This window comes from Cetorhinus maximus, chromosome 25 (genome assembly GCF_964194155.1).
Source record: "Cetorhinus maximus chromosome 25, sCetMax3.hap1.1, whole genome shotgun sequence".
Taxonomy (NCBI): domain Eukaryota; kingdom Metazoa; phylum Chordata; class Chondrichthyes; order Lamniformes; family Cetorhinidae; genus Cetorhinus; species Cetorhinus maximus.
Window position 1 is genome coordinate 39796730 of NC_135903.1, and position 13601 is coordinate 39810330.

Consider the following 13601-nt stretch of genomic DNA (forward strand, 5'->3'; position numbering starts at 1 on the left):
CCTAGTAAAGCATCAAAAGGGCAAGCAGACCCCAGGGCAAAGCGGACAACATCCAAACATGGTGGCAGACCATGTCAGTTCAATGAAGTACATTGGGCTGAAGAGTTTAGTGTAGAGGAACAAAAAGGCTGAGAAGCAGGCAAAAGGTTTAAAAATAGAGCTTTTTGAAAATGCCGACACGTAACCCAAACTGCTACAGCAGGTGGCAGTCAGAGTGAACAGATGGCTGTGAATGAAGGAAAGCTATCTGATGTAACCCAAAAGAAACAAAAAACTGTGAAAAAAAATAAAGCTATTCCACAGGAAAATGTTTGTATCAAAGCTGAGTTCGAAGAACTCAACCAGAAGTATAGCCAGACACAATAGTAGGCGGAAAAGCTACTCCAAGTTGCTGCCCTGAAAGACTCCTTGAAGAATCAATACATGGCCCTGAAAAAACATGAGTTTAAAAAAGATGTTGAATACTACTTCAGAAAAAGCAAAGCAATGCACTGAAGCACAGCATAATTTGACAAGATGTCAACAAGAAAATAAACAGTTGAAAGAACAGCCAATCATCCTTCAAGATCAAATGCAAAAGGAGTGCACACTCTTTCGGCAGCATGGAGAAATGAAGACTGCCTTGAACAGCAGAATGGGGTAACAGGAGAAAAAGTGGAAGACTCTGTTGAATTACAAGAAAATTTGAGATGAAGCAAATGACCTTCACAAAGAAAAAGAAAACTCGTTGAAGGGCCTTCACATGCTACAAAGATCTCTCAGGGCAAAGTATGTTCCCCTGGAAAATTACAAGCAGAAGCAAAATGAATTTAATGTCACTCTGAAAGAACTGAAGAACTCAGCAATGTTCAGTATTCCAGGAGGAAGCCAAGAGATACAAGAAAGAGACTGAAGAGCTAAAGAGTTAACTGAATGGGTAAGTGGAGGCATTGAAAAGAAAGGCCGTAAAACTTTCCAAGCTGCAAGCAGATACTGAAGCCATGAGTAGCACGATTACAGAACTGGAACAAGTTAAGACTTCCGAGACTGACCTGGTCAACGATGAAACCAAAATGATGGACAAGGTCAAAGCTTTGCTGCAGACGGAGAAAGATGAGACCGAAATAAGATTAGAAAAGGTAAATCCGGCACTGAAGATCAAGGAACTGGAAGGAAAAGCAGTGGATGCTTCAGACTTACTGAGAACCATTGAGTTGTTGAAAAATGACATGGCTGAAATGAAAATCACGAACTTAAGAGTGCAAAGAAAAAGTTGAACAGTTGTAAGAGAAAGTAGAAGTTCTCACAAAGGAGCGAAAAGAGCCTCAAACAATGAGCAGAAGCAAAATTAAAGATTGTGAGCTCGAAGGATAGCACACAGGAATTAGGCTCTGCTAAGGAAAAACTGTGTTCCGGGTAGAGAACCAACTTTCACATATGGAAGATGAGTTTGCTAATGTGAAATTAGAACTTGACAAACTTCAAAAGCAGAAGTAGTTGGGAAGAAGGGGTAGCATGGAATAAAGATTGTATTGTAAATATGGCTGGGCAAAGACTTGGTGGGAGTAGGGACTTGTAATATAAGGGTATTTGGGATAGCATGGGTTAATGTGGGACTGGAGAGCAGTACTGCCTACATTATGATGTAGAAAGTCATCTGATAGTGGACTGAGTACAGCAGTAGTCCAGCAGAAGCAAGCGTGAAGAGTACCTCGTAAGGGCTGTACCTTGGAGATGTATATAGTTATGTGTTACCAATAAACACTTCATGTTCAACTACACAAACCTCTTAGTGGGATACTGAACAACCTTACAGCAAAAACGCATTTGTTTTTATTTGCTAGTAGATCTGCTCTGTTGATCACTGAATAAAAGGATTTGTTTTTTTTTGTGTAACAATGGGGATTTTTATTCCAAATATGGAATCCCTTCAGGGCCAGTGATTTAGTGATTGAATGAGTCTAGGGACATTTTTATTACATGGTATCTTGAATTTTTTTAGCTTTGAACTGGTGCTTTGGGGATTGAAGTCCACAATTTTGTTCTCAAGTGCTTTTGTATAACTTGAAAGAAAAAGAACTGAGGAGATGATTAAGATTTCAAAAGAGACATCTCTTCAGTTATGGTTGTTGGAGGCCAACCAGAAACTTAGCTGAACCAGCCAGACAGCTACTATAACTACAAGAGCAAGTCAAAGGCTGGGTAACTCGCCTCCTGATTCCTTAAAGCCTTTCCGCCATCTACAAGGCACAAATCAAGAGTGTGATGGAATACACCCCACTTGCCTGGATGCATACAGCTCCAACAGCATTCAAGAAGCTGAACACCCACCAGCATAAGATGGCCCCTATCTGCTACCTTAAACATTCAACCTCTCCACTACCGATGCACAGTGACAGCAGTGTGTACCATCTACACCATCCCTCCACAGGTGCTGCCAGGCCTGCTGAGTTTTTCCAGCATTTTATGTTTTTATTTCAGATTTCCAGCATCTGCAGTATTTTGCTTTTGTTATATTTATGTACCATCTACAAGATGCACTGAAGCAACTCACCAATCCTCCTTTGACAGCACCCTCCAAACCTGTGATCTCTGCCACCTAATGGTCTCTGTCACGTAGAAGATCAAGGGCAGCAGGTACATAGGAACACCACCACCAGCAAGCTCCCCTCCAAGTCACACACCACCCTGATTTGGAAATATATTGTGTTCCTTCATCCTCACACTGTCAAAATCCTGGAGCTTCCTCCTTAATAGCAATATAGGTGTACCTACATTACATGGACTGCTCACTGCCACCTTCCCGAGAGCAATTGGGGATGGGCAATACAATGCTGGCCTTGGCAATGCTCACATCCCATGACTGAATATTAAAAAAATTGTTTTGAGTTTTTCAGGTTTGTTGAAGTCCACTGTCTCCTTGATGGTTAAGTTGTTAAACCCACTTGGATTATCAAAATTTATGGGGAGTAGGTTACTAATGTCTTTTCTAGTGAATCCTTGGATAAATTAACCTTTAACCAGGGTAAATCAGCAAACTATAAGATAAAAGCAAAATATTGCGGATGCTGGAAACCTGAAACAAAAGCAAAAATTGCTGGAACAAACTCAGCAGGTCTGACAGCATCTGTGAAGAGAAAGACAGAGTTAAAATGTTTCGAGTCCGGATGAGTTCAGATGTTCTGAGGAAGAGTGATCTGGGCTCGAAACATTTTAACTCTGTCTTTCTCTCCACAGGTGCTGTCAGACCTGCTGAGTTTTTCCAGCAATTTTTGTTTTTGTTTGGATCAGTTTTTTTGAGGATGTTGCTAGCAGGATAGATAAAGGAGAACTGGTGGATGTAGGGTATCTAAATTTTCAGAAGGCTTTCAATAAGGCCCTACACAAGAGGTTAGTAAGCAAATTTAGAGCTTATGAGATTGGGGTAATATACTGGCATGGATTGAGGATGGGTTGATCGGAAAATTGAGAGTAGGGACAGGGCCAGGGTGAGAAATCATGGGCCCAGTGCTTGTCATGTTTCTGGGTCCCTTGTTCCTCCTTCCCCCTCAATCATGCATGATATTTTCCCCCTTTCATGATTCTCCAATCATTTCACCAAACAATCACCGCAAGGTCCTAGTAAAATGAATAATGCTCATTATTGGCATCTGGTTACAAATATCGTCCAATATATATGCAGCATTGTCATTAATAGTGAGAGCAGCAACAATATAATGCAGTGTTAGTTTTAGTGCACCCTATAGGTGATCCTGCCAAGACTATTAAACAAACCAGAGAGTACAAATTTTACTTTGACAGAATCATACAATATTGTCAATTTGACAGGAAAATATCCCATTAGATTTTTTATAACCCTGTGCAGATGTTAACACTGATTTTGGTGACTGCCTCAGCTCCCGTTAACATGTTCTGCACATTGCACCATATGGACATGGTGACAGTAAATTCATTTTTGGAGAAAAGATAAATACTTACAACTCAGATAAACTGTATAAGATCTTTTCCATTCTGTAGAAGTAGATGATGATTCTCTTCTGCCTGGTTGCATGATATTATTCAATATAATTATTTTGCACAAGGGGTGTAATTGGATTCTATTTCATCAATATTCCCACAGGGTAAAAAAAGATCAAATGACTCTTGAGCAACAAAGTGGAATGATTGAGCAACATAGGTCTTTACTGTCAGTGAGAAGCTTTGGAGCCTTCAGGTGTCTCTGTGTGACACCATGTTTGAGGCCAGAGGACAAAGACTGGTTCACAATTGTAGCTGTGCTTTCTTGATCAGAAAGTCTGAAGACCTCTGCTGCTTCTCACTTCGATATATTTTCAATATCTGTTGTGCAACAGAACAAAAACTCATGATATTTCAATGCCTCAAAGAACTCATAAAAAGCTCCAAGATAGATTGGAATAAAATGTCAGTGGGCAAAAGCACAAAATTGAATTCAGTGGAAAAGATGCTTGAGAATCATGTGCACTGTAAAACAGGTTGCTGATTCACCATGAACTCATTATGCACTTTTGGCCTAGCAATCTCACTCCACAAAACCTGTTCACAATAAACTTTCATTAGAGAAAATAAACAGAACCCCAGCCATGATTCCACACTGTTCACAAGATAATTATGGATGACAAAGATCATCTAGCCCAGTTCGTCTCATCCATCCCAGAATGACATACAAACATATGTATTAGGAGCAGGAGTAGGCCGTTTGGCCCCTCAAACCTGCTTCGCCATTTGATAGCATTGCCTACATTATACCAGTGATTATAACTCAAAGTACCTAATTGGCTGTAAAGTGACTTGAAACATCATGAAAGGTGCTGTATATATGCAGGTTTTGTCTTTCTTTCATTACACCTGTAAGCAGTAGGCAGAGTGACTGTAGCAATGGTGGAATTGGAGGCCCAATGCTGATTCTCTAAGGATAATTAATCATAGAGCAATCAACTGATGTTAGGAAAGTGGCTGCAAAAAAATTACTTTTACAAAATAATTCAACTCTGTAGCTAACCTCCCACTAACCCACGCTCGAACCTCCCCCCCACTCCCTTCTATCCTCCCTTCAACCCCTTCCAATCTCCTCTCTCAACACCCCCTCCAACCTCTTCTATACCCCTGACCCCCCTCCAACTTCCTCCTCCAACTTCACCCCCCGATCCTCCTCACCAACCTCCAAAATCCCTAGCCTCACCCCCAACCCCTCTTCCAACCTCCCCCAAGCCACCCTCTAACCTATTCCCAAACCCCCCTCCAACTCCCCCAAACCCTCCAACTTCCCCAAATTCTCTCCAGCTTCCTGCTCCAATCACCCTGAACCTCCCCCATAAATTTTCCTCTAACCTACCTTTCCAATACCCCAAGCTCCCAGCCTCCCCTAGAAACCCTCCCCCACACCCTCCCAAAACCCCTCTGTTCACACACACACACACGCACACTCAGTTATTGCATTGCTGCTGTTGACCGTTGGGCAGCTTCATGGTTTTCTGGCAGGCTTTTCAAAAAAAACAATATGAATCAAGAAGCTGCCCAAAGGTTGGAAGCACTGCAACATCTAGTGAAATTGACCTGACGCTGACAGACCGGCTTTAAAGAATCGGAACACTCAGCCTGGCAGATCTGTTTTTTAAAGCCTTTTTTCAGGTCAGCAGCTGTGGGTGCTGTGTGTGAACAACAAGAAACTCTGTTTACAGCACTGAGCCCCTGTTGTTTGGCACTGTCTACCATTTGCACCCCCCACTCTCCTGGGCCCTGAGTAGTGATAGATGGATCATTCTCAGATTGGCCGGCTTTGACCAGTGGGGTACCGCAAGGATCAGTGCATGGGCCTCAGCTATTCACAATCTATACCAATTATTTGGATGTGTGGACCAAGTGTAATATTTCCAAGTTTGCTGATGACACAAAATTTGGTGGAGCTGTGAGTTGTGAGGAGATTGCAAAGAGACTTCAAAGGGATTTATTGGAAATTCAGACAGGCCGCAATACTGATCCACCACGGAAGATCAAACATGGACAGTACTGCCTTTTTTATTAGTAATTAAGCTGATACTTAAAAAAACGGTTCTATGAAGCAGCCTGTGCACATACGCAAAAAGACAGTGTTCAAAAAGAAAGTGAGAGAAGCCGGGAGTTCACAAAGAGTGTGAGAGGAGCTGGGAGTTCACAAAGAGTGTGAGAGGAGCTGGGAGTTCACAAAGAGCTGGCTGCTGCTGGTGTTGGTGGTGTGGGTCGCAATGGACCGACAAGGTTGGGAGAAAATCAAGTGTGACGTCATAGGGAACTGGGTAAGTGATTAGTTGGTGAGTTTTGCTGGCTTTTAAGTACTGGTACAATTTATTGGCAACTGTAAGGTTTTCTTCGTAGTAAGGTTTTTGTAATTGCAGCAGGAAAGCTTATAGGGAGTCGTAGGGCTTTAAAAAAATAAAAATGTAAATAAAAATAACAAACTTTAAAGTAAAATAATTAAAATAAATACTAAAACGCACACCTGTGTAATTAAGAAACATATAAGTGTAAGTGGTACTAGTTTATAATAAGCATAGTAAATTGTAGTATATGTAAGAACTATTCTAATTAAGAAAGTAATTAACTAAACATAAGTAACAGTGACATGACAGGTATTATGTTGCAGCTATGGAATGTGGGAGCTTTTGGATGCCAAGGCGATCCAGGACAAACTCGTCTGCGGAAAGTGTAAGCAGCTAGAGGAATTCCGGCTCAGGATTATTGACCTGGAAGCCAAACTGCAGACAGTGCGCAACATTAGGGTGGGGGAGAAGTACCTGGGCACTTTGTTCTGGAAGACGATCACATCTCTTAGAATAGGGTCATCTGCTTTGGTTAGCGGTAAGGAACAGGAGGATGTGACTGAGAGTGAGGCAGGTAAATGAACTGAGCAGACATCAGTGGAGGAGCTTCAGACTTTGCAATTGCCAAACAGGTTTGAGGTGTTCCAGCCTGTATGGGTGAAAGCGAGGTCTGCAGGGTGGATGAGCAGGCTGACTATGGCACTATGGTGTAGGAATCCGTTCAAGCTGGGGAAGCAAACTTGGAATGTAGTTGTAGTATGGGACAGTATGGTGAAGGGGATTGACACTGTTCTCTGCAGCAAAGAGTGAGAATCCAACAGGCTGTGCTGCCTGCCCAGTGCCAAGGGTTATGATATCTGCACAGGGCTGGAGGGGCTGGAGAGGAATTTGAAGTGGGAGGGGGAGGATCTAGTTGTTGTGGTCCATGTAGTCATCAACGACATAGGCTAGACCAGGAAAGAAGTTCTGCATAGTTAGTATGAAGAGCTAGGCAGCAAATTAAGAAGCAGAGCCTCAAAGGTAATAATCTCTGGATTATTTCTGAGCCGCGTGAAAATTGGCATAGGGCAAATAAGATTAGGGAAATGAATCCGTGGCTCAAAGACTGGTGTAGGAGAAGTGGGTACTGGGTAAAGTGGGGGCTGTATCATTGGGACGGCCTCCACCTGAACCGTGCTGGGACCAGTGTTCTTGCAAACCACATAACTAGGGAAGTAGAGAGGGCTTTAAACTAAATGAGGGGTGTAAGTGATCAAGCATGATTAGTTGTAGCAAATCAATGGGTAGAGTCAAGGCAGGAGAGCATGATAGGAATATGGAAAATGGGAGCCCGAGAGTGGCAGGAAGGGACAGAGAGAAAAAAACCTAAGAATTTACTAACAGTCGAGACTAGATGTTCCAAAGATATTACAAAGGATGTTATGCTTCAGTTATACAGGGCGTTGGTGAGACCACATCTCGAATACTGTGTGCAGTTTTGGTCTCCTTATTTAAGGAAGGTTGTAAATGCATTGGAGGAGGTTCAGAGGAGGTTTACTAGATTGATACCTGGAATGAGTGGGCTGTCTTATGAGGAAAGGTTAGACAGATAGGGTAAAAGCAAAATACTGCGGATGCTGGAAATCTAGAACAAAAACAAAAATACCTGGCAAAACTCAGCAGGTCTGACAGCATCTGCAGAGGGATACAGTTGACGCTTCAAGTCCATATCGAGTTAGACAGATAGGGCTTGTTTCCATTGGAGTTTAGAAGATTGAGGGCGATTTGAGCTGTGACTTGATTGAAGTATATAAGATCCTGAACGGTTTTGACAAGGTGGATGTGGAAAGAATGTTTCCTCTTGTTTGAGAGTCCAAAGCCATGGGACACTGTTTTAAACTTAGGGGTCGCCCTTTTAGGACAGAGATGAGAGATTTTTTTCTCTGAGGGTTGGAACTCCCTGCTTCAGAAGGCAGTGGAGGCGGGGTCATTGAATATTTTTAAGGCAGAGGAGAATAGATTCTTGTTAGGCAAGGGAATCAAAGGTTATTGGATGTAGAAGGGAATGTGGAATTTGAAATACAAACCGATCAACCATGATCTTATTGAATGGCGGAGCAGGCTTGAGGGATTGAATGGCCTACTTCTCCTATTTCGTATGTAACATTCAGGCTTGGGCTGATAAGTGGCAAGTAACATTCACGTTACACAAGTGGCAGGAAATGACCATCTCCAACAAGTGAAAATCCAACCAGTTTCTCTTTCAGTGGCATTACCATTGCTGAATCCTCCACTATCGACATTCTCAGGTTACCATTAACCAGAAACTGAACTGGGCAAGCCGTATAAATACTGTGGCTCCAAGAGCGGGTCAGAGACTGGGAATTCTGCAGAGAATAACTCAGCTCCTGACTCCCTAAAGCCCGTCCACCATTTAAAAGGCACAAGTCGGGAGTGCAATGGAATATTCCCCACTTGCCTGGATAAGTGCAGCTCCAACAACACCCAAGTAGCTCAACACCATCCAGGACAAAGCAATTGGCTTGATTGGCACCCCATCCACAATCTTTAACTTTCACTCCCTCCATCGCTGATGCACAATGGCAGCAGTATGTACCATCTACAAGATGCACTGTAGCAACTCACCAAGGCTTCTTCAACAGCACCTTCCAAATCCCTGACCTCTACCACCAAGAAGGACAAGGGCAACAGACACATGGGAAAACCACCACCTGGAAGTTCCTCTCCAAGTCCCTCAGCATCCTGACTTGGAAATATATCTCCATTCTTTCACTGCCACTGCGTCAAAATCCTGGAACTCCCTCTCTAACAGTACTGTGGCTGTACCTACACAAGCGGTACAAGAAGGCAGCTTACCACCACCTTCTCACGGGCAATTAAGGATGGCCAATAGATGCTGCCGGCAACGCCCATATCCCGTGAAGGAATACATTTTTAAAAAACTTATCATTGAAGCCATAAATTATACTGGATCAGTAGATTTTGTTTTGTCTGTAGTTCTGTTTGAATAAATCTTATGGAATCCCATGTTATTTATACTGTAAACATTGCAGTTTATCAAATCAAATAAGTATGAGCTATTCACCCATTCTTCCGGTTCTTTTTCATTGACTTCCTAAACCAAAATATGTTATTCTAATGCTAGTATGGTCATTCTTCTCAATTGTCACCAATTTTGTATAGAGCTGAGTGTTTTTCACTTGCTTTCATATGATCCTGTGTACGCAGTGATTATGTCTTAATGAAGTCAATATTTTGTCATTGCATGTATTTAGTTAAATATGTGATTGTTTAAAGTGGTGGATAGTGTGCCAATCAAGCGGGCTACTTTGTCCTGGATAGAGTTGACCACCTTGAGCGTTGTTGGAGCAGCAATTATTCAGGCAAGTGGAGAACATTCCATTACACCCCTGAATTGTGCCTTATAGATGGTGGATAGACTTTAAGGAGATATGAGAATTCCCAGCCTCTGACCTGCTCTTGCAAGCACAGTATTTATATGGCTGATCCAGTTAAGTTTCTGGTGACCCCTGGCATTTGGAAAGTACAGTGTTCAGCGATGATAATATTGTTGAATATTAAGGGGAAATTGTTGCATTTTCTCTCATTGGAGATGGTCATTGTCTGGCACTTGTGTGCCACAAATGTTACTTGCCACAATCCAGCCCAAGCCTGAATATTGTCCAGTTCTTGCTGCATGTGGGCACGGCCTGCTTCAACATCTGAGGAGTTGCAAATGGAATTGAATGTTGCGCAATCATCGAGGAACATCCCAATTTCTGACCTTATGATGGAGAAAAGGTCAATGGTGAAGCAGCTGAGATGGTCGGGCTCAGGACACTATCCTGTGGAACACCTGAAGAATTCCTGGAGCTAAGATGATTGGCCTCTGACAAACTATTTCTACGGTCCACCCGGCATTGACCTAGGCACCGGAAACGACAACAGCAATCGCAGCCCTGTCGACCCTGCAGAGTCCTCCTCACTAACATCTAGGGGCTAGTGCCAAAATTGGGAGAGCTGTCTCACAGACTAGTCAAGCAACAGCCTGACAGTCATCCTCGGAATCAGACCTTACAGAAAAGGTCCCAGACTCCACCATCACCATCCCTGGGTATGTCCTGTCCCACCTGCAGGACAGAGCCAGGAGAGGTGGCAGCACTGTGGTATACAGTCGGGAGGGAGTTCCCCGGGAGTCCTCAACATCAACTCCAGATCTCATGAAGCCTCATGTCATCAGGTCAAACATGGGCAAGGAAACCTCCTGCTGATTACCACGTACCGCCATCCATCAGCTGATGAATCTGTGCTCCTCCATGTTGAACATCACTGGAGGAAGCACTGAGGGTGGCAAGGGCGCAGAATGTACTCTGGGTGGGGGACTTCAATGTCCATCACCAAGAGTGGCTAGGTAGCACCACTACTGACCGAGCTGGCCGAGTCCTAAAGGACATAGCTGCTAGACTGGGTCTGCGGCAGGTGGTGAGGGAACCAACACGAGGGAAAAACATGCTTGACCTCACCCTCACCAACCTGCCTGCCACAGATGCATCTGTCCATGACAGTACCAGTAGGAGTGACCACCGCACAGCCATTGTGGAGACGAAGTCCCGCCTTCACATTGAGGATACCCTCCATTGTGTTGTGAGGCACTACCATCGTGCTAAATGGGATAGATTTCGAACAGATCTAGCAACTCAAGACTGGGCATCCATGAGACACTGTGGGCCATTAGCAGCAGCATAATTGGGCTCAAACACAACCTGCAACATCATGGCCCGGCATATTTCCCACTCTACCATTACCATCAACCATGAACCAGGGATCAACCCTGGTTCAATGAAGAGTGCATGAGGGCATGCCAGGAGCAGCACCAGGCATACCTAAAAATAAGGTGGTGAAACTATAAAACAGGACTGCCTCCGTGCCAAACAGCATAACCAGCAAGTGATAGACAGAGCTAAGCGATCCCACAACCAATGGATCAGATCTAAGCTCTGCAGTCCTGCCACATCTAGTCATGAATGATGGTGGACAATTAAACAACTCACTGGAGAAGGTGGCGCCACAAATACCCCCATCCTCAATGATGGAGGAGCCCAGCACATCAGTGCAAAAGATAAGGCTGAAGCATTTGCAACAATCTTCAACTATAAGTGCCGAGTGGATGATCCTTCTCGGCCTCCTCCAGAGGTCCCCAGCATCACAGATGCCAGTCTTCAGTCAATTCAATTCACTCCACGTGATATCAAGAAACGGCTGAAGGCACTGGATATTGCAAAGGCAATGGGCCCTGATAACATTCCGTCAATGGTACCGAAGACTTGTGCTCCAGAACTTGCCCCGCCCCTAGCCAAGCTGTTCCAATGCAGCTACAACACTGGCATCTACCTGGCTTTGTGGAAAATTGCACAGGTATGCCCCTTGATGTTCAATGGCATTACATCACTGAATCCCCCACTATCAACATCCTGGGTGTTACCATTGACCAGAAATGGAACTGGACTAACCATATAAATACTGTGGCTACAAGAGCAGGTCAGAGGCTAGGAATCATGTAACAAGTAACTCACCTGACTCCCTGAAACCAGTCCACCATCTACAAGGCACATGTCAGGAGTGTGATGGAATACACCCCACTTGCCTGGATGAGTGCAGCTCCTACAACACTGAAGAAGCTGGACACCATTCAGAACAAAGTAGTCCGCTTGGTTGGCACCACATCCACAGACATTCACTCTTTCCACCACCGACGCACAGCAGTGTGTACCATCTACAAGATGCACTGCAGGAATTCACCAAGGTTCCTTGGACAGCACCTTTCAAACCCACGACCACTACCACCTAGAAGGACAAGGGGAGCAGATAGATGGGAACACCACCACCTAGAAGTTCCCCTCCAAGTCACTCACCATCCTGACTTGGAAATATATCGCCGTTCCTTCACTGTCGTTGGGTCAAAATCCTGGAACTCCCTTTCTCACAGTACTGTGGGTGTACCTACACCACATGGACTGCAGCGGTTCAAGAAGGTAGCTCACCACCACTTTTGGAGGTCAATTAGGGATGGGTAATAAATGCTGGCCCAGCCAGCGTAGCCCACATCCCATGAATGAATTTTTAAAAAAAAACAATCTAGGCATGACTCCAATCAGTAGAAAATAACTCCCCCAACCCACCACCCCCCATGCAATTTCCATTGACTTCCATTTTACTAGGGCTGCTTGATGCTACAGTTAGTCAAATGTTGCCTTGATGTCAAGGACAATCACCATCACCTCATCTCTGTAATTCAGCTGTTCCCATATTAGGACCAAGGCTGTAATAAGGTTTGGAGTAGAGTGGCCATGTTGGATCCCAAACTGAGCATTGATGAGCAATTTATTGTTGAGTAAGGGCTGCTTCATAGCAGTGTTAACAACACCTTCCATCACTTTAATGAAGTTTGACAGTTGACTGCTGGGGCGGTAATTGGCCAGATTGGATTCATCTTGCTTTTCATGGGAAAGACAGCTGTGTAATTTTTCACATTGTCTGGTAGATGCCAGTGTTTTGGCTGTACTGGAACAGCTTGGCTAGGGTTGTGACTAGTTCTGGAGCACAAGTCTTCAGTACTACAGCCAGGATGTTATCAGGGCCTCATAACCTTTCCTGCATCCAGTGACTTCAACCATTTCTTGAGGCCACGTGGAATGAATCGAGTTTACTGAAGGCTGGCACCTATGATGCCTGGGACCTCAGGAGGAAGCCGAGATGAATCATCCACTCAGCACTTCTCACAGAAGATGGTTACAAATGCTTCAGCCTTGTGTTTTGCACTCCAATTGCTAGACTCCACCATCATTGAGTATGCAGATGTTTGTGGATCCTCATCCACCGATTGCTTGTTTAATTGTCCACCACATTCACAAATGCAGAACTTTGAGTTGATCCGTTGGTTGTGGGATTGCTTAGATCTGTCTATCATATGCTGCTGCTGCAGTTTAGCATGCATGCAGACATGTGAATTAGGAGCAGGAGTAGGCCATTTAGCCCCCTTAGCTTGCTCTACCATTCAATAAGATCATAACTGATCTGATTGTGGCCTCAACTCCACATTTGCCTACCTCCATGTACATAGTCCTATGCTGTTGCTTCACCAGATTGGCACCTCATCTTTAGGTATGTCTGGTGCTACTCTGTGCATATTCTCTTGCACTCCTCATTGAACCAAAATTGGTCCTTTGGCTTGATGGTAATGGGAGAGTGAGGGACTTAGCTTTCCTTAATTCTCTGGCGGCTTCTTGAGTTTAATCCAGCACAACC

The 13601-nt window shown here is 44.0% G+C and overlaps 1 protein-coding gene across 2 annotated transcripts in view; it reads left to right on the plus strand.

Moving 5' to 3' along the window:
- The window catches only part of LOC144668069 (protein TANC2-like), a 923845-nt gene that overhangs the window by 229853 nt on the left and 680391 nt on the right, over positions 1-13601 (plus strand). Inside the window, exon 3 of one of the 2 annotated variants that reach the window (XM_078529835.1) lies at positions 4100-4192. The exons of the other annotated variant lie outside the window; for it this stretch is intronic. The gene's annotated coding sequence lies outside the window, so the exon portion shown is untranslated. The remainder of the gene's footprint in view (positions 1-4099; positions 4193-13601) is intronic. 2 annotated transcript variants of the gene reach the window in all.